This window comes from Sorex araneus, chromosome 3 (assembly GCF_027595985.1).
Source record: "Sorex araneus isolate mSorAra2 chromosome 3, mSorAra2.pri, whole genome shotgun sequence".
Taxonomy (NCBI): Eukaryota; Metazoa; Chordata; class Mammalia; order Eulipotyphla; family Soricidae; genus Sorex; species Sorex araneus.
Window position 1 is genome coordinate 28,780,114 of NC_073304.1, and position 27,753 is coordinate 28,807,866.

General features: G+C 39.7%; 1 protein-coding gene and 1 non-coding gene across 12 annotated transcripts in view; both read right to left on the bottom strand.

Annotated features, from left to right (window-relative positions):
* Positions 1-27,753, bottom strand: part of RGS6 (regulator of G protein signaling 6) — a 561,022-nt gene that overhangs the window by 398,572 nt on the left and 134,697 nt on the right. The window lies entirely within an intron of this gene.
* On the bottom strand, positions 15,934-16,040 carry LOC129403793 (U6 spliceosomal RNA). Its single transcript, XR_008629454.1, has one exon. It is a non-coding gene; the product is annotated as a U6 spliceosomal RNA (small nuclear RNA).

Genomic DNA, 27,753 nt, shown 5'->3' on the forward strand with positions numbered 1-27,753 from the left:
TATGGGCCACACACAGCCATACTCAGAGCTTACTCCAGATTTTGTGCTCAGGATCACTCCTGGTGGGACTCATGGGACCATATGTGGTGCCCAGGATCAAACTCAGGTTTGCTGCATGTAAGTAAAGTGTGCCCTACTAGAGTACAATTTCGCTGATCCCAAGAGGTTCTCAATTAAAAAAATAAAGTGTTGGGAGCTGCTGAGTGGGAAGCGGATACTCTGCGCCTAAAGACTTTGATTCCAGAGACCTAATACTTTTGGGCATCCAGAGCAGCTTCTAATAACAATGCATTGGGACTGCGAACTGGGCTTCAACTCTGTGCTGCCCGGGGGTGAATTTTTTTTCCTCCCCACCCTGTCTTCCTGCACGGAAAACGGCGGCGGCGGCAACCGCATGGCAGGCGCCATCTTAAGAATCCCAACCCAGAGGTACTCGATTTCTACATTTGGGGCTCCCAGGGACTCATGGGAAGGGGGTGTAACTGGCACGCCCTCAGCCCAGGTAAATTCGGAGCTGCTGAGCGGGAAGCGGATCCTCTGTGCCTAAAGACTTTGATTCCAGAGACCTAACACTTTCGGGCATCCAGCACAGCTTCTAATAACAACGCACTGGGACTGCAAACTGGTCTATGCAATTTCGGGTAGAATTTTCCCTGGACTTCATACAGAAATCTAAAACCGTGCGGACGCTGCTGGGTCCGCGTGATTTAACATCTATAATTGTCAGCTATGTGAAATGGTTCCTTTTGAACAGGTCTGACTTGGGGGGGAAACTCCAAATAATAACAGTAAGTTTTTGTTGAAATATTGAAGGTTATTAATGTAGCAGCCACCTCTCTGGACTGTGAACTAAGCAAAAGCCCCACGCCGGCTGTTGCGGCCTGGCGTACACCATACTATGAGGCGTGGGATGGGGGAAGAGGGTGAAAAAAAAAAAAGGGAAAAGGAAAAAGGAAAAAAAAAAAAGAAGAGTTATGTACTTGTAGCAGTGGGGCTCCATATCTCTTCATTCCCAGCAATGGAAAACTAATTATCAAATGCTTTCTTGGTAGTAGGTCTGTCTCTCTTGGGTAGCAACTCCAACAACTATAGTGAGCTGTGTGTTGAAATATGGAATGTAATCAAGGTAAAGAGAAAATGAAGTGAAATTCATTAGTTATACTGTAGGGGATAGGGGGTGGGGGTGGGGGGCATACTGGGGTTTTTGGTAGTGGAATATGGGCACTGGTGAAGGGATGGGTGTTTGAATATTGTATAACTGAGACATAAACCTGAGAACTTTGTAACTTTCCACATGGTGATTTAATAAAAAGTTAAAAATAAATAAATAAATAAAGTGTCATATACTTGTTGTCCAAGCCGAAAGTATTTGGTAATGGCTTATTGATAAGGCAGGCTCTCCCAACTCACCTCCCATAATGTCATAGAAAAAATATTTATGTGCACAAAACCTACACTTGCATATCTCTAAAATCTTACACTTTCTTATTTAAGAAATATCTGGGGCCAGAGAGATAGTACAGCAGGTAGGGCTCTTGTCTTGCACTCCAAGAGTTTGATCCTTAGCATGCCATATGGTTTCCCAAGCCTCACCAAGAATCATCCCCGAACATAAAGCCAGAAGTAAGCCCTGGCACTGCCAGGTGTAGTTTATGAAAACAAACAAATAAGATAAGTTCTAACGCATCTTTTAACAGGACTTTTCTGAAAGAGATTACTATGTACTATTTAGGGAAAAAAATGAATCTTGATTAAACAAATTATCAACTAAACATCTGAAAGCATTTCTTACCTTCTCAAAATGTAAAATGTATCCTTAGACTAACACACAAGCAAAATGGTCCTGGAACCAATAATCAAAAAATGGTTTAGGTTAAAATATCAGAGAGTGAGTTTTCGTCATTTAAGTTTGGGGTTTATTAACTAGAAAGAAAAAGAAAAGCAGAAATCATAGTAAAAATAATATGTGTCCTAAATATAAAGAAAGCAAAATTCCTAGAATTTTAAGAAAAAGAAACCTTGTCTATGCAAATAGCAAAGGACACGCAGAAGATTGATCTAACTAATAAATCTAATTCCATAACTTTATATGCCTGCCCTGTGAAAGGACAAAAATGAATAGAACATAATCTTTGTCCTTAGGACAGTAAAATTGAAAAGAAAGCTCCATAACATTTTTAAAACTAAAACCAACTGAAATGTGTGTGGTGATATAGGAAACACACAAAACATATTTTCTTGGGTTGAGAGAGAGAGCTTTGATTTAACAGACACAAACACACAATTGGCTTGACCCAGGTAGAAAAATTATCTCTAAGTTATATCTGGAATATCCCGAGAAGTCATCTTATAAACTTCATTTCCTCCTATACTATTGTTCAATGCTTGTAGCTTCCTACTTAATGACAGGATGTGATTTTTTATAGTAGAATACTCCAATAAGCAGCTGTGTTTGAATTAAAGGGCAGGAATTCTCAGATTAGAGTATTGAGACAACTTAGAAGTCAAGTGACATTTCTACTGATTTGTAAAGGCTCATGTCTTTTATTGAAACTGAAAATTATTTGTTGAGGTCTCATCAGAACGCTGCTCTCCAAGTGTCTCCCATAGCGAGAGCATTATTCAAGGGCATGCTGGACATACAAACTTCTGGGTCCACTCCAGTGCTGAGAAATCTTCCTCATATCCTTAAGACTCTCGGATTCACCAATACATCAGAACTGGAAAGTCATGAAATTAGTCATTTTAGAACAAAGCACCGACAGTCCACTTTTTTTTTTTTTTTGCTCAAATTAGTGTGTATAGTCAAGTTGCCCTAAGTCGTGTCATGCTAATTATTGGAGGCTGCAGATAAGTGGACAGAGAGGGTCATGTTATCATAATGAGACTTTTCTGCCCAATAAATGCAGATAAAACCACTGCATGCTATGGAATGAGGCCTGTGGTCTTAATAGAGAAAACCAAAGCCTCAGAAGTCATAGAAGTTTCAAGTCAGAAATAATTTTAATAAATACATCATCTGTCATATAGACTCATGGTGTCATTTTGAAACTCTTGGGTGTTTTCTTGCCTTTAGTTTTTAAGCCTGCTCTTTTGAAATTTCATTTTTCCTATTTTAAAAGAAACGTGTAGAAGCAGAAAAGCTGTATGTAAGCACGATTAGTTTAGACATTGTTTTATGCTTGTACTTATTTAAGTAACAGTACAATAAAATATAATTCCACATTTAAATTCAAGAGACTTCTTCCCTTTAGAAGGGAAATAGCACTCATATTTGGTAAACACATGACAGTGACGGGCGTATGTTTTGAAAAGAGAAGATAGACAAAAGCATGAAAATGCAGGATCCCAAAATGACACACCAACAGCAAACCCTGTAGGGACCTGTGGGAGCAAATCAACATCTCTCCCACCCTATATCTTTGCTTCAGGTGACAGAGGCCAGCAGCCCCTGCACAGCATATTTCAGTTCCTAATAAAACACTGCTGTTCTTCCCACATCGTTTTTTTTTTTTAAAAAAAGAAGAAAGATGAAAAGATATAAGAACCATGAGATCCTGGAGAAATGTGTAGAGGTAATAATAAAATAGTGACAATAATAATGAAGAGGACACTAATGCAGATAGCAGCAAAATAGCAATTGCTACATGCAGCAGCTCCTAGCACTTTGAATGAACTCATTTAACTCTATTATTCCCTATGACAAAGCTACTCCTTTACGAGATGATGATTAAAAACGGACCATACTCTTTCACTCAGAAAGGGAATACCTGCTTTCTCCTCCCTGCAAGTCTGCTTAATTCATGACTTATCTTGACACTGGAACATGATAGGAATGATCATGAGCCATTTCTTGGTCCTGGCTTCAACTGTATCACCAAGCACACTCTCAAGACATTTCTCTACCCTGGGAGCAAGTTCAAACACATTCACTCATTCATTTACCTTTTTTTTTTTTTTGGTTGCAGAGAGGGTTCTCCAGGAGGCCTGGTAGTTGCATCCAGTGGTGACCAGGAGGCCATGCAGTGCCAGGGATCAAACTATGGCAGGCATGTGCTCCAGCCCTTTGAGTGATCTGTCCCCCACAGGGACATTTATTTCAATATGAAAGGAAAATCTTGGGAAAATTATTTTTTTCCTTTGAGGGCACAATAGGATGGAGATTTTCTGTAAATTTTTACTTAGGGGTAAAGTTTTCTTCTACTATTAAGTTTTCTCTTTAGTTGCTATATGTATAAAATATGCAAGTTCAAGATAGCAGGAAAGAAGAGAAGGAGCTTTATAATGGCTTCTATTCGAAGAAAAGTAACAGTGAAAAGTTGTTGTTTTCTTCCTGTGCTTTCCAGAACTAAAATGGATCAAAAGGTATTTATTTGCATAGATGAGACAGATTTTTCTAACACAATAATTTGACAATCACTTAAAAGTTTTATTTTTTTTTTGTTTTTCTTTCTAAGTGGTTCTTAAATACAGTGCAGGCCACATCCGACACTTGATTATTCATATATTGCAATTTGGAGGTACTTTAAAAGGTGATTACAGCTTGGATTCCAGGTGGGAAGGAATGAGAGAGATGACTATGATTCAGCCATGAAGGGCCTAGTTAGCCGAGAGACAGGTAAGAACGTCCAAGAACAAAGAAAGGTGATTTCCTACGTCTTCATTAGGAGAATCATCATTCCTTCCAGGATATTCTGTATACAGTGTTCCACTGTGACCAACTCTTTAATAAGCCAACTCTTTAATTCTTCTTAATATGACAGCAATCTGATAGTCTGATTTTTATGGAACATTTCTAATTTAAAAGACATTGTTCCATAGCCAATTCTGGGTATGAGACCTTGTAATTTCATGTACACATATATTTTTAGAGGGGAAAAAAGATTGAGGGCTAATATTATATTGTGACATCTTAGCCAACAAAGTCTTCTTCTCTTTTACTTTTTAAAAATAATGAATAGGAATTTTTTAGAGTTAATTGTAGTTGCATTATTAAATATCTTGCCCAATGCCTTCACTTTCTTGTTTCACTCACTGCACTAGCACTGTCAGTGGTCTTTGGATCAGAGGCATTTTATAATTAGATGTGCTAGGCTTACTCTTTACTGTCATACACAGGACTACATGAGCTTGAGCTCCAGAGACTATATTCTCTTTAAAACAGAGATTTATTAACTAGAGAAAATAATAGTTACCATGTCAATATGTCAATACTTCTGGTTAAAAGAACTTAACCAGGCCAGAGAGATAGTACAGGAGGTAAGGAGTTTGTTCAATTCTCAGCACCATATACTGTTCCCCTAGTACTACAAGGAGTAAGTCCTAAGCACAGTCAAGTGTGGCTCCAAAACAAAACAAACAAAAAAGAACATAACCAAAATCTAAAGTTACTATAAATATGCATTAAACACCCTCTCCCTCCAACCTATAACTTGGGTTTGAGGATTATGCTTTCCAATTCTTAGACTGAATATGATCTGTATTCAGATTTCACATGTCCATAAAGATGTTGTTTGCATTAGTATATTATGATAAAGCAGAGAAAAATAAAATGGGATTAAAAAAAAACTTAAATAGGAAAACAGCCACTGAGCAACAGCCACTGAGTTAGGAATGAGTACCTTTGCCAACTTAAGAAGGGGACTTTCTAGAGATAGAGTATGGGGAAAATGGTCTTGTCTGCCATAGAGGCAGGGGGAGGGTTGGGGTGGTTATGGGGGGTGGGGAAATCCGGGGACATTGGTGGTGGAAAATGTGCACTGATGGAGGGATGGGTGTTCAATCATTGTATGACTGAAACTCAAACATGAACTTTGTAACTATATCTCACAGTGATTCAATGAAGAAGAGGAAAAAGAAGAAGAGGAAGAAGAAGGAGGAGGAGAAGGAGGACTTTCTAAAGAAGCCATGTCTCACCGTTGGGTACATGTTCCAAACTGAGAGCTAGCATGCATATGACCAGACATACACAGAGACGTGATGTTCCTCTGCCAGATCCAGGGTGACAGGAAAAAGACTTCCTAAGCAGGACCAACCATCTTCTCAAGACTAATAGGAAAAACAGCATGCAGTGGAAATTGACTTTGTTCCCTATGAATGCCCCTTTGCATTGGACTCTGCATTCAGCCTGAATATTACAAGGCCTGCCAAAGCCAAGAGTACCACTCCAGCTTGACAACTTCAGGGCAGGTGATTGAGAGCAGGCAGGAGCATGGAAATGTGGTAGAGGTATTAGTTCCAGATTTCAGAGAATGCATTCATTCCTCTGCTTCGGCTGTCATCACAAAACAGCAGTGTACTGTCTCGTGGTTTGGAAGGCTCGAAGTCCAAAATCAGAGTGTCTGTGTGATCTGAGGAGAACTCTCTTTTTAGCTTCCAGATAACCTCTTTTACAATGCCAGAGATTCAGAGAGCCTTGAAAGCTGCCCCATCATCTTCTCCTCCAGGGGCACCAAGCCCATCCTGAGGGCCCCATTCTTGTAACCTCTAACCTCAATCATCATGCAAGAGCCTCACCTCCTTAATACCACCACTTTGGGGAAAGGGATTCAATAGAGAAATGGATGTGTCTTTCTGTGGGTGGGTGGGGGTGGTAAGAATAATTAACTTTGGAGAATTTTCTGGGGATCAGGAGGAGATGGAAAAGATCATATTTGGCAAAGTCTATTTTCTATTCCAGATGCATTCCTGTCTCAGCAGAAGTCTCTCTGTGTTTCAGTAACACAGGAGGATCACAGCATCATAGCTGACACTCACAGACCTCAGAAACTGCCTCCCACCAGCACATACAGATGCTGATGGTGGTACCATTACTCAAGCACAGGATTCTGTCAGTGCCTGAAACTCTTATTTACCAGTATTTACTAAGCACCTATGCTGTCTCAGATACTCTTCTGAGAAAAATAGCAGTAAACTAGTGAAAGTTTACATTCAGGTGTCACAGAGCCTAAGGCATGGTAGTCACTCAAAAAGCAAATTTACAGTGAGTGACAAGAACATCTCACTAGGCCTTCTTATTTATTATTCCAAGAATTGAAGAACTATCTGTTTTTGCAGATTCAAAACCCAGATTCTACACCACAGCCACTCCCTGGTGAAAACCCTGTCACCAAGAAATGTGCATTACTACTATGTAAGGTTTTGTTTCAAACATGACATTCAATCTTAGTGAGAAAAGCTGATAACTAGAAGAATTCATTAAAATGAGCTGCCTAGAGCAAATAATATAGGTCCATTTCCCTTTGGTTCAAAGAAATATTCTTCTATCAACCACTGATTTAGTTGTATGATTATCTCTCTAAACTTCCACAGGTTCACCAGCAAATTGGGGAAAGTGATAAATGCTCCCTCCTTAGTAATGAAAATGCTTACTATAGTATCTGAAGCTATATGTACTCACAGAAGTTATCTATGGCTATTACAAAGATGGTCACTATTATCACGTTCATGTAAAGGAATGATACAAAGACAAATAATCACAGCTAAAGCCACAAGGAAGAGTGAGATTGCCTCACAATTCCTGCAGTAGGCTATCTTAACAAATCTAGCTCAATATTTTTAAGGGTATCAACAGCTCCCAAGAGAAAAAACCCTAAACCAACTAAATCAATCAAGTGGAAGAAAGAATGACCAAAGAAAGAAATACGAAATCAAAATTTCTCTTGGCTAACCAGTTATGGCAAGATGGGATAGGAAAGTTATTGTGGAAATACCCTGTCAAACTTCACTTCCTTGAGTCAGTGTGAGCACCACTGACATTCACTCAGATGTACAGTCCTCTGGTGTCTATCTGTTGGGCCTGAGTTCAAGTACTTCCTTTTGCCTGACTCACCTCCCATTTAAAGCATTCACTAACTCTGCTTAAATAACAGACTAAAACTCTTGTCTCTGCCTCACAGTGCTATTGTGGCAGTGCTAAATATTTAAATTATGCCATTTTTATGGTCAAAATAATTACAACCATCATACCATCAGGCTTAATATAATAATCATTTTAACTGTAATCACAGAACACAATAATCATAAGCATTGAACTATATTCCTTATCTTTTTTTCCTATTCATGTTTACATAGTTTAGGTCACAATGTATAATTGTTATTATACTTTTCAGTTATTTGACAATTTTTAAATAACATCACAATCTGCAATTTTATTTGTCACATTACATCCCACAAAGCAAATGTTTTTGATTTACTTAAGCATTTCTCTACAGACATTCAGAGCATTCCCTATTTGGGGATATTATAAATAGAACTAAATGAATAATTTCCATGCATATGGATTTTTCCAAATTTTGAAATATTTCCTAAAATTAGATTTCTAGAAGTTGAATTTCTGAATCAAAAGGATTGAGCACAGAGATGGTTCTGGTAATATACGGTGAGATTATCTAAGACCAAAATACAGATTAAGTATCCATTTGCAGCTTATTTTTCAAGAAACTCCTTTCATTTAAATTTATTTGATTGTAGTTAGCAACAAAGGGCCAAAGACAACACAATGGGAAAACTGATCCACACAATTGAGTTGGGAGGGTATGTTTAAGAGAGTTCTTAGACTTTGGAGTTTTGGGGGGACGAAGGTGGATACATTGATGATGAGTGTGGTATTGGAATTATGTGCATAAGATATCATTAACAGTATTGAAAATCCTAGAATTTCAACCAATAAATATATATGCAAAAAAATAAAATAAAATTAATTAAATTTTTACGATTTAGGTAGCATGAAATCGTGAGACTCAAACTTAAGTAAACAAAGTTTGAAAGTGCCTGTCAAGATGGCAGGCTAGGATTGGGGGTGGAAGTAGGAAAGAGAACCAGGGAATACTTGCAGAGGGAAGATGAAACTGGTGGCAGGATCTCCGATGGAACATTATATGCTTAAAACCCAACTAAGAATAACTTTGAAAATCACAGTGCTTCATAAGATAATATTTGGGAAAAATTAAAATATAAGTATTACAAAATTGTATACTTTTAAAATTCTAAGTCATTTTTGAATACTAGCGCTGTAAAAAGAAAACCCAGGTCATTATAGTTTTGTCAGAAGTAAGGACCACCTTTTTTTTCTGCTTGTATCCTAACCATGCCTCTGATGAAACATGGTAAAGCTTTATAAAGTGGTTCTTCTTTTTATATGTCTACCTGTATCCCCTAAAACGAAGCCTTTATTTTTTAATTTTTTATTTAAAAAACTTATAGTAGTATTAATGTTGTTTACCAAGAGAGAAAACTATTACATTTTTTCTCTGTAACATTATTATAGAAGTTGTCAAGTTAAATGAAGTCAGAAGGAGAAAGATAATTCATAGATAATCTCACTCAGGTAGCATATTTAAGAACACACCAGGAAAATGGTCAAAGGCCAGTAGAAACAAACTCTTTTTTTTTTTTTTTTTGCTTTTTGGGTCACACCAGGCTATGCACAGGGGTCACTCCTGGCTCTGTACTCAGGAATTACCCCTGGCGGTGCTCAGGAGACCATATGGGATGCTGGGAATCGAACCCGGGTCGGCCGCGTGCAAGGCAAACGCCCTACCCGCTGTGCTATCGCTCCAGCCCCCAGAAACAAACTCTTGGACCCTGATGACAGATAGAACTAAGGGAGGAGGTAAGGTAGGGATGGAATAGAATACAAGTGACATGAGGACAATGGCAGAGAGTTATCTGGCAATTTGGTGATAGATGTTGAATAACTTTGTGCACCAAAAGCATAAACATTAACAGTATTGTAAATCAGGTTGCCTCAATAAAAATGAATAAAAAGATTTTGATTGACACAAGAGAAAAAGAGAGGCAAATAAGAAAGAACAAAAGGGGAGATTAAGAAAAGAAGTCAGGTGTAGAAAGCAGGAGGAGGATAATAAGGGGGGGCATCTAGAGCAAAGATAAAAGAATTTAGAGACATTACATTATAAATATTTGACTTCAGAAAAAGATTCAAAGATACAATTATGATTAAGGATAGAAATAAATACCTAAAATACGTTACTAATATTTGTAGGTTTATTCAGTCAACCCCAGAATCTTATTTGGTCCCCTGAGCACTGCCAGGAGTAACTCCTGTGCCTTATATTTGTATGTTCTATTTTTGACAGAGATTAAAACTATAGACAAGCAATGGGAACAAAGAAATTAAAAAAACTCACTCAGAGAAGATTATATTTTCCAGGAAATAAATCTTTTTTTTCTTATTCTTTCTTTTTTTTTTATTCTTTTATTGAATCACCATGTGGAAAGTTACAAAGCTTTCAGGTTTAAGTCTCAGTTATACAATGCTCAAACACCCATCCCTTCACCAGTGCACATATTCCACCACCAAGAATCACAGTATACCTCCCCCCTTCCCCCCACCTCCCCAACCCCCGCATGTGTAACTGGTAAATTTCACTTTACTTTCACTTTACTTTGATTACATTCAATATTTCAACAAAAAATTCACTATTATTGATTTGGAGTTTCTCCCCCCTAAAGTCGACCTGCTGAAAAGAAAGCATTTGATAATTTGTTTTCCAGGAAATAAATCTTAAAGATGTGTAACACTTTCCTCCTGTGCCTCAGCACTTTACTGCCTGGGAGACCACTTCCCACCATGCAACCTGGAACTTAACAGTTTATCATTTGTTAAATGGGGTGACTAAAGTTCTTATCTCACAGGGGTCTTGTGGGATGTGAGATTAGTGAATTGGATAAGATACATTGTAAGTGCTCAATAAAAAGAGAGCTACTCTGATCGTTATTGACTAACCAACAGATAAAAGTCGTGTTCTAATGGGTACACAGAAGTTCTGATACCTCTGAAATTATGTCCGACAGGTCTGCCTTGATTAACTGTGCTTTGAAAATATTATATATTTTACAAAAATAGAATTTTGTGAGCGCCCTTACTTAGAGCCCTGACATAGAGCAAGTCTCTTGGCACCATATTTCCAACAGCTTATGTGGACAATGGTTTTTATCTCAGGGGTCCTCTTGGCAGCCCCCTGTGTTCTAGAATTCTGTACGTTTGGTCATACCACAGCACCTATGACTGACATTTTCTAGAGTAATGTATATTATTCTAGAGTCAGGTATCTCACATACAAAAGAAGAAAATAGGCTACAATTTAAAAGGGAATGAGAAAAGAGTCCTCTGTTGAAAGGGAATAGCTAGTTACCACTTAGTTGGAAGCTGTTATTGCTAGTTGGGAATTAAAGTCTATTTTTTATACTCCAAAATTTTCAAGGGAAACTAGAACTCTGTATTTTTATCCACAGTGTCCTAATAATTTTTAATGTTAGGCAGCTCTGTCAATTATTTCCCAAAACCCTTTGCAGATAAATAAAAATACACTTGTGAGAAAAAATTAGCCTGAACCCCTACTGTTCTTACTTTCTTAATGTTGATAAAAAGTGTCCCTAAACCCGTGTTCACCATCCTTCCACACCTTAGGAGGGGTTGAGTGAAGAGTGCTGCTGTTCAGCAATCATCCATGCACTGCACAGGCTCCAGCAGTAAAGTTCAGCACCAGTGATCACCTGGTGCATATCCATACTACTCAGCCATCTATGGACAGCAGGGAAAAAGGAAGGCAGGAGTTTATGTCATAGCAAAGACACTGGACACATGAATGAAGCGACAAGCAGTGTAAGTGCACAGCACTGCTCAATAGAGAGGTCCATTTGAGGCACCATAAAAAATTGAGGAAAATGGGTATTGCAGGTTTCAGAGGACACTTAAGAGAACTTCAAGTAGAACATACCAGGAGGATGGGTGGCTTTGGGTGAAGACAGAGGACTATCCCCTGGTTACAAGGCAAAATGAGTGATTGCAGGGTTGTCTCAGGGTATTACAACATATTTCCTAGTCTTAACATTGGACATTTGTATTGCCCAGTTTGTTATTCTTAGTATTTGTTCTGTTTGAATCAGCCAGGGTAGGGAAGGTGTAAGCCACCTAACAGAATGACCAGGAATTTTCAGAAAAAAATGGCCCATATGTTAGTGTAGCTGACCATGTATACTGGTTTCTACATTATGTTTTGCCTGAAGTATGATACATGGCTAAGAGTTGGCCCCTCCCCACTAGGAGTAACATCTGAGTGAGGGAGATGACGATACAGAGTCAAGGTAACAGACAGACACTGTGACTATTACGGCACTCTTACCCAGGGAGTTGAGGTAGAAGCCACAGCTGGGCTACATCTGGAGATGAGTGGGAGAGAAGGGGGAGGAAGGGTGTCTCAGGTAGCAGTGGCATCACAGGATGGCGTAGATTAGTGAAAGCTAGTAGTTTGTAGCGGCAAGGATACCACCCTCCTTCCCACATCTTTGTTCTTGATCTCCCTGTTAATTATGACTTTTCTGTATCTTACAACACAGGAATCTCTGAAATCCCTAAGGATTCTCAAAACTTGCTTTGATGTTGTCATTCAAATGGAAAGGCAGCAAAGATTAAAAACCCACCACAACCAACATAAAGAAAATGACTTCATGTGCCTGGGTTACAAGTTGATATATTTCACTGGATTTCTCTAGTCTTGGCCCAAAGAAAGACAATGCTGTTAATAAAATCAATTTCAATCTCACTTATTTTGGGATAGAGTGTTCTTGGCTTGGCCTCTAACACAAGAACATATTCACATATAAATAATAAAAATTTTACATCAAGGCTCAGGAATATTTATAATTTGTACTTAGGGTTGTCATAGGGAAGGTAGTTTATTTGCAGCTACTAGTGCTAATAAGAACTTTTAAAATTTTGACTGAAATGTAAACACAAAAGTTTGTAGTTTGTAACTGTACCTCATGGTGATTCACTAATTAAAAAATAGGGAAAAAAAAGAGCTTTTAAAATTAATTGTTCTTTTTCTCTCTGGAAGGTGAAAATTTAAAGATATGAATGTATAGATTTCAACTCTTCTCAGAACTACTGATGGTTGTTCAGGATGGCATAAAGAGGATTCTCTAAGTCATCAAAATGGTAACACTATGTAGGGGAGGGGGCAGTTTGAACCATACCCAGAGGTGCTTTGCGCTTGTTTCTCTCTATGCTCAGGGAAAAATCCTGGCAGTGCTCAGGGGAACATAGGTAGTGCCAGAGATTGAGCCTGGGTTGACATCATGCAAGGCAAGTGCCTCACCCATTGAACTATCTCTTTGGCCCCACAGAGTGGCAATTCTTGGCATTCTTGTTCATTTTCTAGTACATGCAAGAGTATTCTCACCATTTTTGCCTTTTGCTTGAATTCCAATGGCCTGTTCAAACCCCTAGGGGAAGAAGGAAGGATATTTTGTGGTGGTTTAACTCCAAAGATGGTCCTCAATAAAGGATATTTCTAGCCTTCTAGATACTGATGACTTCTAACTCAAGAGCAAAAAGAGTCTTGCACCAATCATTGCTTGAATTCTTTGGCTTTGGAAACCAGCCACCAGATTGTGAGAAGTCAGAGCCACATGAAGAGGCCACAGGCCAGAATCTAAGCTGAGATTAAAATATCATTTCAGAGCCAGAGTGTACAAAATATTTGGGATTGGAGGGTTGGGGGTAGAAACCATCCAGCAGAGAGTGCACCAAGGAGACAAATATCAAGGAAAAAAAGAAATTTCTGAAATTTAGTAATAGTCCTTTCCATCAGTGGCAACTTAGAAAATAAGATAAATAGTTACTACTAATTAAAGTTTTTTCTTAGGAAATTGAGTATAGGTATGAATATCTCTCTTCACCTTCCCATAGTGAACACCTAAAGATAACCAAGGTATTAAGAATGCATTTTGGGGACCGGAGTGATAGGAGAGCAGACAGTGTGCTTGTCTTGCACATGACCATCCCAAGTTCGATTCCCAGTGTCCCATGTGATCCCCCGAAACCCCTAGGAGGAATTCCTGAGTATAGATTCAGGAATACAGAATACTGCCAGGTGTGGCCCAGAAAACAGACACACAAACACACACAAAGAAGAAATGTATTTAATGAGACTATCTGCAGAATTACAAGCTCTAGCTCATATGTATACAATGTTTTCTTAATTTATTTTCAAGTTATTTGCTGTGAAAAACAAACCAAAGCTAATGTTTTTCTGAAAGAAGGCAAGAATAAAGAATAACTTGCCTCCACCAACTATCTTTATGCCAGTAAAGTCAATAATAAAATCTATTGCTATGATCATCAGTACATCAATACTTCTTTTATACTTTACCATTATAACTATGGAGTTGGCATGACATAAAAAATTAAGTGGCTTTGCATTTTCATGGCAATGACATTCATTTTTATATTTGATATTTAACTGCTGTCACTTTTATACTTGATACTTAACAGCTAAATTCTCTCCTGTGATATATAATAGGCTGGTGATTCACAACCAGTTGCTCTGTCTTCATTCATCCCTGTATTTCTTATGAGTCTACTCCTAACGTTTTTAAACCTATTGTGTCAGCTAAATATACAACTTTCTGAGTTTTTCTTAAAACTGGCATAGTTATATGACACTAGGATAGTGATATAGACCTAAAAATTAGTCTATTCTGTAGTTTTAAGAAAACCTTTTCTGTCTTCCCTTTATGAGTTAGCTGGGCCACTCCTTGCCTCCTAGAATATGAATATGAAGTGCATCTACAGCCTGTTTGTAACCATGAGCCAAAAAACATATGAATGAACAATAATGGGAAAAACAGAGCCAAAAAGCATCAAAGATTCTGGATGTCTGATGGAATTTCAAAGCAACTGAATGAAACCTAGAAACTGTCAGTCTCTTCTTTGTCATGTGACAAAACAACATGCATTTGGCCTTCCATTACCTGAAGCCAAATGCATCTTTTGCTATGAAGCACTAAATTATTCATTAAAAATCTAATAAACTCTCGTATGATTGAGCCCAATTGTAGCTGCTAAAATAAAATTTCTTTTCAAACTACACTAAGGTTCCACATGGCTGATAATGAGATACATTTTAGCCACTTCAACCACTCATGTAGAGAAGTGACATGTTCACACTGAAAACATGTCCTTTAAGGAACGTTCTGCATTTAAAAAGCCAACCACACACACTTAGACTGACAAAAACACATCAGATGAAAAAGCATTAGACTTTTAAAAGGACAGTAGTTAAGGAAAGTATCAGAATGATTGTAGGAGGTTTTTTTTTTTATTTTCGTGCTTGTTGTGTAATAGCAATAATATTCCTGGCTTTGGAATATACTTGTAGAAACAACTGTTGTGGTTATCAAGGCATCTCAGTTTTGCTTTAGCATTTAATCACCCACAAAATCCCATTTATTGTCTCTCGACTCCCCCATGGTTATCAGAATCCCATAATTAAGGCATAATGAAAGTAAACAGTGCCACAGAAAACTAGATGTTTTGAAAAGGAGAGTAGTCAAGGCAAGATAAATGCTCCTAAAGATAGCAGTGGAACCAAGTGGCACTGCTGAGGAGTTCTGTTTGAGTATGTGTATGTGCTAGCAGTGATTAAAGCAATCATCATCTAAGTGAAGTATATAGAGATGGAGGGGGCAAGCCTCCTGATGGATAATAAATGAATTTGGAGAACATTTTTAGAAACTAAGTGGGAACCCCAGCACAGAAAGACCCTGACAAAGATACCTCCAAGGAAAAGATACCACCAGGAAAAGAAAATCTGTTGATATATGAAAAGTAAACTGGGGGTTAAACTGGGACAAACAGCTTATTAACTTCTATATTTTCTCTTTCTTTAAAAAAAATTTTTATTAGAGAATCACTGTGGTGTACAGTTACAAACTTATGAACTTTTGTGTTTGCATTTCACTCATACAGTGATCGTTTACCCATCCCTCCACCAGTGCCCATTCTCCTCCACCAATGATCCCAGTATCCCTCTCACCAACCCCACCCCATCCCCCACCACCCCACCCTGCCTCTGTGGCAGGGCATTCCCTTTTGTTCTCCTTTTGGGTGTTGTAGCCTGCAAAAAAAATATGGAATGCTTCACGAATTTGAGTGTCATCCTTGCGCAGGGGCCATGCTAATCTTCTCTGTATTGTTCCAATTTTAGTATATGTGCTGCCGAAGCCAGCACTATATTTTCTCTTAAAGGAATATCTCAGCCACTTCCAAAATGATTTGGAATGTAAAACAAGAACTATTAAAAATAAAAGAAAATCATTTATTTAAAAAGCTAAGATATGAATATACGGCAGAGCCTGGCAAGCTACCCGTAGCGTACTCAGTATGCCAAAAACAGTAACAAAGACAGTCCTCATTCCCCTGATCCTGAAAGAGCCCCAGTATGCCATCGGGCTACACTAGCATGAGATAGGGACGAATGAGACATTACTGGCGCCCTCTTGAGCAAACTGATGAACAACGGGATAATAGTGATACAGTGATAGTGAAAATATGAATATAGTAAAAGTAGCTGTGATATGCCAGGTATTGTATCTAGGCACTACACTCAGATATGAGATTCCTGGTAGCTGAGGCAAAAAGAGAAAGTCTGCTTTACATGGCTTCCAGTGCTACATTTAAGGAAATAAAATTCTTTCCTATCAAGCAGCTCTTCTGGTAACTTTTCAAGAAATGCTGACATTCTCAATTGTCCTTTGTTTTTCCCCCAAGGCACATAACTTATAGTTCTATATTTTTATAACACTTCTGGGTAATATATATTATCTAGGATGTTTGTCTTCCTAAATAGGTTGTAAACCCCATCATAAGGGAGGGATAATATCTATTCTGTTTACCCCCAGAGCCTAGCTTGCTTTCTGACCCATTTTACATGCTCAGTCAATGTTTATTGAATGAATAATTAAATAGTGCTGTTAAAGATAAAATTTGAAACCCAGATAGCCAGTTCCCCAAACTCCAACCATACAAACAGATACATAAAGCAAGTTTGTTTGCTCAGCGGTCTGCAACTAATACAGTGAAAACAAAATGGGGGGGGGGGGAATCTAAATGTAATGAACACAAGAGTAGATTAATACAATAGAACCAGATTTAGAAATCAAATAATCGAGCCAAGTATATCAAAAAAAGTTATGTGAGGAGGAAAACTGCAAACTGCAGAAGAAGGTTTCCAAGGAGAGCATTGATATCATTTCAGATCTGGAGAAAACTCAAGTTTCCAACAAAAGATAACTGGATAAAAATTTCGGAATACAAACACAATGGAATACTATTCCATTGTAAGAAAAAATGAAGCCTTGCATTTCACAAAAATATTGCAGGGAACTAAGGGATGTAAGGTGAAATAATCCATAAGGAGAAGGACACATACCAAATGATCTCATTCATATGCGGTATACAAAGAAGCAAGGACATAGACGATGATTAATTAAAATAAACTTGTGATATTTCCAACAGAACAGAGACTGCCAACTGGGGGTGGAGGGGATTAGTTAGAGAAGAAAAGATGCCGGGGGGGCAGGGAATACTGGCATTCTGATGGTGGGTTTGGTGCAGTGACACTGTAAGCCTAAAACATGCATATCAGAGCTAGTATAAATTATTACTAACTTAATAAAAATAACAAATGGACACTCTATATAGTTACTTCAAAGCATGTCTTGATAAAAACACTTTACTTACAATATTGGCTGTCTTGGGCCAGAGAGATAGTACAGGGGTACAAGGGCTAAGGTGCTTGCCTTTAGGATGGTCAATCCCAGTTTAAATTCCTGGAAACTACATATGGTACCCCGAGCCCTTTCAGGAGTGATCCCTAAGCACAGGGCCAGGAGTAGGCCTGGACACTGCGATATTCCAAAACAAAACAAAACAAACATGAAGATGTTGTCTGTGGAGAAGGAAGGAGAATGGAATCAAGGAGGGGCACACAGTGCTTCAAACATGTAAAATTTATTCCTCCAAGGTTAAATGGTAGTTATGTTGGAAACACACACACACACACACACACACACACACACACACTGTCACACTGTATTCCTGGAATATTGCATAGTAAAAGGAAATTCTGAGTCATCAAACTACAGGCCCTAGGGAGAAAGGAGACAAGGACACATCTAGCTAAGTGTTCATGTCCCCATTTGCATGGGATCTTGAAACAGAAGGACATCAGGCCAAAGCTATAGAAAAATGTATGGACTGAGTTGTTAAGAAGGTCACCATTCAGTTTACTCATTGACAAATGTATACTATTTCAATATAAGATGTTTTTCCTGGGAGAAGATAGAAATTCTGAACTGTTGTCACAGTTTTTCTGAAAATGGGGAAAAAATCTGAAATATTGAGTCTATTTAAAATGAAGTAAACAACTCAAAAGTTTTTCAAGTAAACCTTTCTCACTGCCAGCCTACAAAAACTAGAGGCTGGAGTGACTACACAGTGAGCAGAGCACTTGCCTTGCTGTGATGTTTGATCCCCAACATCCTATCTGGTCCCCTGAGCACTGCCAGGAGTAAGCCCTAAGCACGCACCCACTGTGTTCCAAAGAGCCAAAATAACAAACAAACAAAAAATTCAAAACACCCTATGCAGCTAACAGACTTCTAAGCCTCCCCAAGGAGGGCAAAATGATAGGGCCCAAATGTTTCTCATGGATCTGACCAACATAAAAAGAATTTAAATAGCAGTAAATGAATGCAGCCCCTAGACAGCCCTGTTTTTCTCAAATATGAGAGGCTCAAGTGTGTTTCTCTGAGCTGGAGAGTGTCAAACAGATCTTGCAGCCCTGAAGTGATGACCTCAGAGGACAGGAGCCCAGGACAGAGCACTTGTTAACTGGTGTTGCTTTTTATCTCACCCCAACTCCCCCTCTCTCTGAAGCTCCCCTCTCCTGTTTGCTCAGGCCACTCACCTTGTCCAGTGCTCGTGACGTCCTCTTGAAAGATGAGTAAAGCACCAATGATTGCAGGGTTCATAGACACCATCAGACACCTGCACCCCCCTGCTTAAAGGGACTGCACTCCCCCACAACAATTCCAGAGTTGATGAAAGACAGAAAGGCAGAGCCAGAAAGCAGCGGGACTCAGCACATGTGGCCTCTTTACTTCAGGCTGTGGGTATGTGAAGTGATCTATGCCTCATCCCTTCACTTCACATGCCCCTTCAGAACTTAAGCCACCTACTGGCCTCCTCAGAAGTTAAAGGGAAATGGGGACCTTAGTCATGACCAGAGTTCCTCTCAGAGAGAGTTCCCTAAGCTTCACACTGCAGATAATAGGTGGGCCAACACCAACACCACAGGAAGATTTGCATAGGGCTCTGCTGGGGTAGGGGAGGTAGAGAAGTGCAGAAGCAACAGGTAGGTAAGGGCAGTGCAGCCTCTGGGGTGACCCACAAGAAGGCCCCTCCTGGTGGCAGCGGGCAGGAAGAACTATTTTACCTGATATTCATGTCCCTGCCCTTCTGCGCCGAGATCCACCCACTTTTCCCTTCTATAGTGAAGCCCTCCACACTCAAAAATGCTCTGTCAGAATCATTGATGCTTCTGGGTCCAAAGGCCAAAAGGACTTAAAGAGTTCTGGAAATGACAGCTATTGGAAAGGCAAGAAGACTCCTGTGGCGTGTAGCAAGGAAGGCCGGAGCCAGTCCTAGACAGGCAGTGAGCAGACTCCTGACAAGAGACATTTCTGAGTTTGGCTAATGCTCTGTTCCACCAAGTACCCCAGCACAGAGGTTTCCAAAATGCCTTTCCTGAGGAGACCGTCTCTTTCACTGTCGCAGATGTGAATCTGATCCAGAATTTTCATATAAAAAATAATTCACCTAAAAGGACCCATGATATAAGGAACCATAAAGGTACAATAAGAAATGTAAAGGGTTTTATGCCTAGCCCCTGCTGAAGCCTTGTAAAGGTTGTTTTGCTTTTGTTACTGTTGCTGCTGCTGTGTGAAAAATACAGAGGACTCAAGGCATGTGGACGGAATGTAGATACAGGTAGAAGAGTTTATAAAAGGAGATTTTTAGAAGAATCAGGATGCGTTGGTATCAGCCTCACTGCGGAAGGGAGGCTTGTTACTTCTCAACAGTGTCAAATATCACAGTGAACTTCAGTATAATGATGTTTAAGGTGTCTATTGGGCTTTGTCAGTAAGAGGTCACTGATGGGTTTGCCCAGATAGTGTTCCTGTGCCACACAGAGCCGCAGAAACTGTTGTTTGAATCAAGACACCAGCCTTCCTTGTGCACACAAAGGGAAGGGATTTTCTCTGAATTAGAACAAAGGCATCAAATGTGCTTGAGAAAGAGGGAACTGATGGTTTCAGAGGAATGTGGGGCCTAAATCCTGTCACAAATGAATTAGAGATTAAACTGGAAAAGAAACAGTGGGCACATGCTAGGGCACAAGTTCACGCCCTGATTGGACAACTTTAACCTAATCTAAAGAAGGATTTTCCCTTGGAGGAAACAGATGACTGGGGGAGAAGATAGAAAAAAATGGAATGACGGAAAAGGGAAAAGGAACTGTGAGAAATATGGGCTCTGACTTTTACTGCTGATAAATTTACCTGCTCATTCTGTTCATGTTTGTAGAACTCCACAGAGCTTTCAGTGCAGCTTACATACTGCATTTGATTTGTGGTGTGAGGCACCAGGACCTTACACATACCAGGTTATATGTTTTACTGCATCTCTAGCCTTGCATTTGATTCCTAAAGCATCTTAGGAGATACATAATGCAGTGCTCTTATTTGCCATCCTCGTGAGAGGAAACTAATAAGCAAAATTTCAATGCTAACAGATGGAGGCAGGGATTATGTTAAAATGGACTAAGAGCGGATCTTGCCTGCAAATTCAGGTGTCCATCTCAGCCCTGTATCATAAAAGCAAGTTCAACCAAATCACTGAATCTCTTTGTACAACTGTCAATTGGAGCATAAACTTACCTTGCAGCTATAGAAGGATAAACTAAGATTCTCTGACATCAGGATGGAGTCAAGCACAACCAATACACACAAAATATTTTTGACATCACTCCCCGACATGCAACTCATATTCATGTTATTGGGAATCCAGACTGGTAGCTATGAAATCAGTGGGTACGGTGGTCATTTATGCAGTCATTCTCGATTCTATGCATACTTTGGCTTAATGAGCACCCAGGAAAAATTAAGGTCCTTAAAGAATTTTCCCTGCCAATGAAATGTGATGGGCTGTACTTACCTAACATTTTACAACCTACCCCATAAAAATACCAGTTGACTGAAAAACTGCTTCCATGCAACTTCTCCTCCCACCAGTCTCCTTGGGAACCTGTGCCCTCATGTGTAGATGATTTGGGAAAGAAACAAGGAACAACTTTCCCACCCCTTCTGAGGTGCTGCCAATCAAGCAGAACTGGGAGCTGGTGAGAAAGCTACAGACCTGGTAGAGTGGAGAGTGGCGAAAGGGAGGTATAGAAGATACCTATACCTTCCTTTCTGAATCCTCCTCATTCTGCTTTGTGGCGTTTGTCCCTCCAAGCAAGGAAAAAAACACTAACATACGAAAAATGCATAAGACAATTTAATAATCTGGTTCTGGTAAACATTTTGTGTCACTAAAGCACTTCCATCAGGAGATTAGGAAATAAGGTCAACCAAGTCACTTTTTAAATTCAACAAAGATTTCTCAGCTAGGAAAATTCGAAATTGGAGAGAACAGATTATCTTCATCTCCCTAGTATGGAAAATGCAGCATAGACTAATGAACTCAGTTTCTAGCAGCAGGAAACTAAAGCACAATGTGTAGGAATAAATTCAGCTCCCCTATGGCAGGCTTCACTCTGGACAATACATTTTTCAAAGTACATGAGTAGGCTACAACATCCTTTCATGTCATCTCTGCTGTATCCCTCTTTTCTTTCCACCCTTTGTAACAGTACTCTAGGAAAACAGGGTTTTGCTGGACAGTGATGGGATTTAGTTACGCCTGGGACAGACTCAATGGTGAGTGAGGCTCTATCTTCATTCCTGCTCTCATTTCTAGAATGCAATCATCTATGAGGCTGGCGCTACTTTGGAATTCAGTTGGGAATGAATCCCATTGTTTTCGTGGAAATGATTCAAAGGATACCGTAAAAATGCATGCAACAAGAATCAATTGAGAACTGCAAATGCAATAAAGAGAACACAAACCTTGAGAGATGGGGCTAGAGCTACTTTCTAGAAGGCAGTCAAGGAAGACCTGGGGACAATGAGAAAAGATTGGGAACGGGCCTGTACCCTTCAGTGGAAACTGAACGTGAAGGTCTTGAGGAGAGAAGTTTTGTTCAAGAAGACTGAGGAGCAGAGGCAAGGTGGGGACAGAACATCGAACACAAAGCAATGAATGCAGCATCCCTGAGATAAGGCTCATGGACAGGCCTGTGGGATGACTGGTGAGCCACAGCACTAGACAAATGTTATTAAAAGAGCAATGGAAACTCCCTGGAGGGTTTTCAATCAGGGGGGTGAACAGTCCTAATTTTTTAAATTTATTTTATTTTATTTTTTTATTGAATCACCGTGAGATAGTTACAAGCTTTCATGTTTGGGTTACAATCTCACAATGATCAAATACCCATCCCTCCACCAGTGCACATTCCCCACCACCAATATCCCGGGTATATCTCCCCTTTCCCACCCTCCCCCTGCCTCTAAGGCAGACAATATTCCCCATACTCTCTCTCTACTTTTGGGCATTATAGATTGCAACACACTGAGAGGTCGTCATGTTTGGTCCATTATCTACTTTCGGCATGCATCTCCCATCCCAACTGGTTCCTCTAGCCATCATTTTCTTACTGATCCCTTCTCTATTCCATCTGCCTTCTCCCCTTCGCTCATGAAGCAGTCTTTCAGCTATAGGGCAATCCCCCTGGCCCTTGTATCTACGGTCCTTGGGTGTCAGCCTCATGTGATGCTACCCTATACTCCACAAATGAGTGCAGTCCCTCTATGTCTGTCCCTCTCTTTCTGGAACAGTCCTAATTTAAACTTCCAAAAATCACTCTGGCGAGGGACAGAAATAGGCACAGAAGGCCTGAGGGAAGGGGATGTAGTCTGGACGGAACAAGGAATTCACACGGCAGCCAGACAAAAGATGGGAGGACTTCCCGACACAACTGTAAGTGATTTGGTTCCCTTTTTTTCCTTTGTGGCATGTCAATGAATCCTTAAAAATGAAGTCTTACTTCTCTTTTGCCAAAGAGAGCAGGAGCCTAAATAGAAATGTAGTGATAAGCAGTGAATGTCGAGCTTAGATAATTTCCTAGCCAGCAACTGGAATAGGAGCGAGTAGACTCAAGCATCTGGCCCCTCCAAAATACATGTATTTATGTGGAAGTAAGAGGCAGGAGGGTAACACAGCCAGCAGGGTCATTGTTGGCTCCGATGAGAGGCCCCTACACTCATTTCTTAGGAATAAGCTGTGCCCAGAGACCCAGAGTGAACAAAGGATACCATTTCCTCAAAACCATGCCCTGAAGGTAGTGGAAGCTGAGGGTTAGCTGAGATGTGAGATAATGAATTGCCTTCTTCTTATAAATCTAAATTCTATCCCAATTGCAGAGAAGGTGTTTGGAAAAGACTGTGCTTCTCTTTGTTCAACTCAAAGCACAGGCTGTTCTTCCAGAATCCTTATCTATTAGATTGTCCATCACCAGGGTTCCAAATTTCCCTCACTTTTATTTCTCCATCAGCAGGGAGAAGTCTGATGGCTTTGACAAAGGAATCTGTCCCAACCAAAAAGTCAGGCTCCTCTGAGTCTTCTTTTATTCCTATTTATTTTTGTTTTGGAACCACACTGGGAAATACTCAAGGGTATACTCCTGTATCCACACTCAGGAATCACTCCTGTCAGGCTCAGGGGACCATATGGGGTCCAGGGGATCAAACCTGGGTGGCCACATGAAAGGTGGGTACCACATTTGGTACTGTATCTCCATCACCCCCTGAGTGTTCTCTATGCCTTTGGGTCCTTCACATTGCCCACTTATTCCAGGAATGGCTATTTGCCATAGCCAAGATCTGGAAACAACCTAAGTGCCCAACAATGGATGAGTGGCTGAAGAATCTGTGTGTCTATACACAATAGAATACTGTTTAGAAAGGTACATTATTGTCTTCTGCTACATGGGTGGAACTCAAAGGGTATCATGCTAATGAGATCTATCAAAAGGTAGAAAATAAATATTGGATGATCCCATTCATATGTAGTATGTAAAAACTACAAAGCAAAGGAATAAATAATGTCCAGTGAAAACTAACCCTTGGACTCTGATGACAGAACTGAAGTTACTAGACATTGGTGTTGCATGACTAGCACTTTGTGGGGGTATATTAACATTGTACCCCTAAAGCATACAAACTATTGTAAACCAACACTACTTTAATTTTTAAAAAATCTGCTGAGATAGTGTAGTAAATACTCCCACCTTCCACCTTTATTATCTGATCACATCCAATATCTACCCTAGACATCCCTCTGGCATGCCTTCAGCAAAAACTTGCTAGAATATTCCTCACCCATGATATATCTTTTTACTAAGTTCCTTTCCACTGATCCTCATCTTGCCTTTTGGTTATAGATGTCACTTGTTCTTGTATTCAGAGTTTGACCTTATTTCTCTCCCTTACCACAAATCCCATCATGGTATTGTTCCACACACCCTATTTAATAAAGTCCTCTTACAACCTACAAACATATTGTTTCTTTAATAGTTCTAAGGGCCAAGAATGTAGACCAGATGTAAAGTGTGTATGTCCCTGTGTGAACCCTGACACTGCAAAAAATAAAATTATATTAGTTAGCTAGCTATAAAGGTAGATAGATGCCACCTAAGGACTACAAATGCAGACTAGGGAATAGCAGAAACTCAAAACCAAAATTTGGAATGCAAGAGCTTATCCATATGATTTGTTTTAAAGGCTCTTACATGATTAGAGGTGGTAAGTCAAAATCAAGAGAAGCATTTGCAGTACAAATGTGGGTGTTTAAAGTAAATTGTAGTAATACAATAAAGAAGGTCCAGGAGATAGTACAGTAGTCAGGGTGCATACCTGGCATATATCCAACTCAGAATCTATTCCTGATGCCAGATACTCCCCTAAACAGCATAGGGTGTGGTCGTGGAGGCCCACATCACCACTGGCCTATGCCATATCACATCTTTGGGCCATTACATTGAACAGCCTTCCTGTTGACTGAGGATTGTTAGTGGGTCCCTGAGGTCTCCTGAGAACCATTTGAGAAGAGGAGGAGGATGAGTAGGAGGAAAAGGGAAAAAGGAGGAGGAGGAAAAAGAGGAAGAGGAGGAGGAGGAAGAATAGAAAGAGGAGGAGAGGGAGAAGAAGAAGAAGAAGAAGAAGAAGAAGAAGAAGAAGAAGAAGAAGAAGAAGAAGAAGAAGAAGAAGAAGAAGAAGAAGAAGAAGAAGAAGAAGAAGAAGAAGAAGAAGGAGAAGAAGGAGAAGAAGGAGAAGAACAAGAACAAGAAAAAGAGAAGAAGCTTTTATTTAATCTAAAAATTAGAACATTAGCAATATTTATTAAATCTCTCATTTAAAACTGTTCCATAGTCACTATTCAGAATTTTCTGTTCACATTTTCTTTACCAAATGTTGTTGAACTTGTCATATGTTTCTGAATTTTATGGAAAGCCTATCAGAATTCTGGACCTTCCTTTGTACTTAGAATCATTACTAAAATTTATCCATGCTGGGTATCACTACTATCTGTTTTATCTTACAACTTCATAACAAAGTATCAGGTTCCTTTTCTTTTCTTTTTAAATATTTCTATCTTATATGATGAGGCAAAAATTCTCAGAAAAAAATCTTCAGAATTTTCCTAATCCCATAATTTTAGAAGTATGGTCTTAATTATAATAAAGAACATATGATCATAGACACTTCAGTGAAGATATGTGGGGTTGTAGCATTTAGTGGTCAGGACAGTTACTTGTGGGGGTGGCACCCATTAGTTACAAATATTCACATGCCAATCAGGTAACTGAGTAGAAAATAAATCACAAAGGATTCATTATCTAAACTAAATTGGATCAATTTAATTTTGATTCTCATTTATTTTCTCATCTGTTCCTTTTGTTGCTTCTGTTGTGATGAGGGGGCATCACACAGGCTTGGATGCAGAGCTCCTCATCCAAGAGGCTGTGTTGCTTGCACAGAATCCCACACTTTAGTTTTGGTCCTTGCTGGAGCCATACTTGTTTCATTGAGGTGCACAGGCATTTTGGCCTGGAGCTCGCCAGATGTCACTGAGTGGTTGCACTCCTGGCTCAGTGCTCACACAACTCCCTTAGGGAGTGAGGGGTGCACTTGACTTGCAGTACTCACACACACACACACACACACACACACACACACACACACCTGCTCTGCTCTGCCAATGCATACTCTTCTGCAGCACTGTGACCCCCAAATAGCAAAGGTGTGGGACTGCTCTTTGCACATGTGAATGGTAACAGGGATCAAACTCATGGCCTTGTGCTTGCAAAGCAGGTACTTTTAGCCCTTGAGCCACCCCTAACCCCTCATGAGGAAAAGTTTTACTTTTAATTTCAGCTGGAAATCTTATATTTAATATCTCATGCTTTTTTAAAAAAAAAAGCTTACTAAATTTAATTTTCTGTCCTAATTTCAAAGGAAAGGGTTAACTTCAAATAAGTCCGTGTGTACCTTAAAACAAACCCCATAAATCTCTGCACTAGCATTTTGTGGCTAGATGTCTGGTGGTAGAGGCAGTTTCTAGTTACAACCAAAAGAGAGAAAGGGCCAAAAAGTAGAAAACCAGTGATAAACCATGGCTCAAGTCAGAGGAAACATTCCTCTGTGCTGAATTCTGTGGAAAATTCAACGCGTTCTGATAAAATGTAATAGTGTTTTAGAGAAAGCACAGGAAGAAAGACGAAAGCCTGCCGTAATAAACAGCAAACTATCATGGGGAACATTTCCAAAGTTACAAAATTGAATGTCCAGCCTGAAGCCAAATATCTGTAAATGGCTGCTTCTGGAGGTCAGCAGTTAGGAATGAAGGCCAAGAAAAGAAGTACCCCCAGAGACATGGTGGCCATATCATAAACATAGCAAAGCCTGATGTTGGGGGAGAAAAATCTCACTGTCTAGAGGGCAAGATGACACAGGGTCTTCCAGCAGGGCCTGTGAGAGCCAGTGTCCTTTCGGAAAATGGCTCCATCTCCACAGCATCTTAGCAGGGAGGGGAGGTGAACCTTGGCTAGTCCATCTGCTTTCCTAGATTCACACACTCCTGTGTTTGAGACTTTTCTAAGACAGTAATCATTCAGTGTGTTTTATTCCCAAGATCATCGTTTAAATGACTGTTGTATATCTCTAAGGAAAAAGAACAGAAATAAATACCATAGTCTTGGCATGATGGCTTGAATAGAGGGGGAAAGACAGATAAGAGCTACATCAACCAAGGCAAACCTTCCCATTTGTTGTGAGATGAAGCAAGGATAACAGGCTCCAATCAGGAATCTTTTTTCCTCAGGAGTGTCATTCTAAGCTTCTGAGGTGTACTCTCTTCCTATTAAGTACAGTAAAGACTTCTCTGCTCCTGAAAATAATTCCTGTGTCAAGGAATTCATGCTTACTGAAGAAACCACTGCCAATAGACTTGCTGAGCAGGGCTGTCTCACATGGGCCCTAAGCACCATGCTGGGCCTGAAGTGGAATCCTATGCATTCTGGAACCTTCTGTTCTGCCAATGATTGTGAGAGATAGTGGGCAAGTTCCTTCACCTCCCTGGCCAACCACTTCCTCATACATAAACTAAGATCATAACACAGACCTTGTATGGTCAAAAGTAAAATCACTAGCTGGAATTATGCA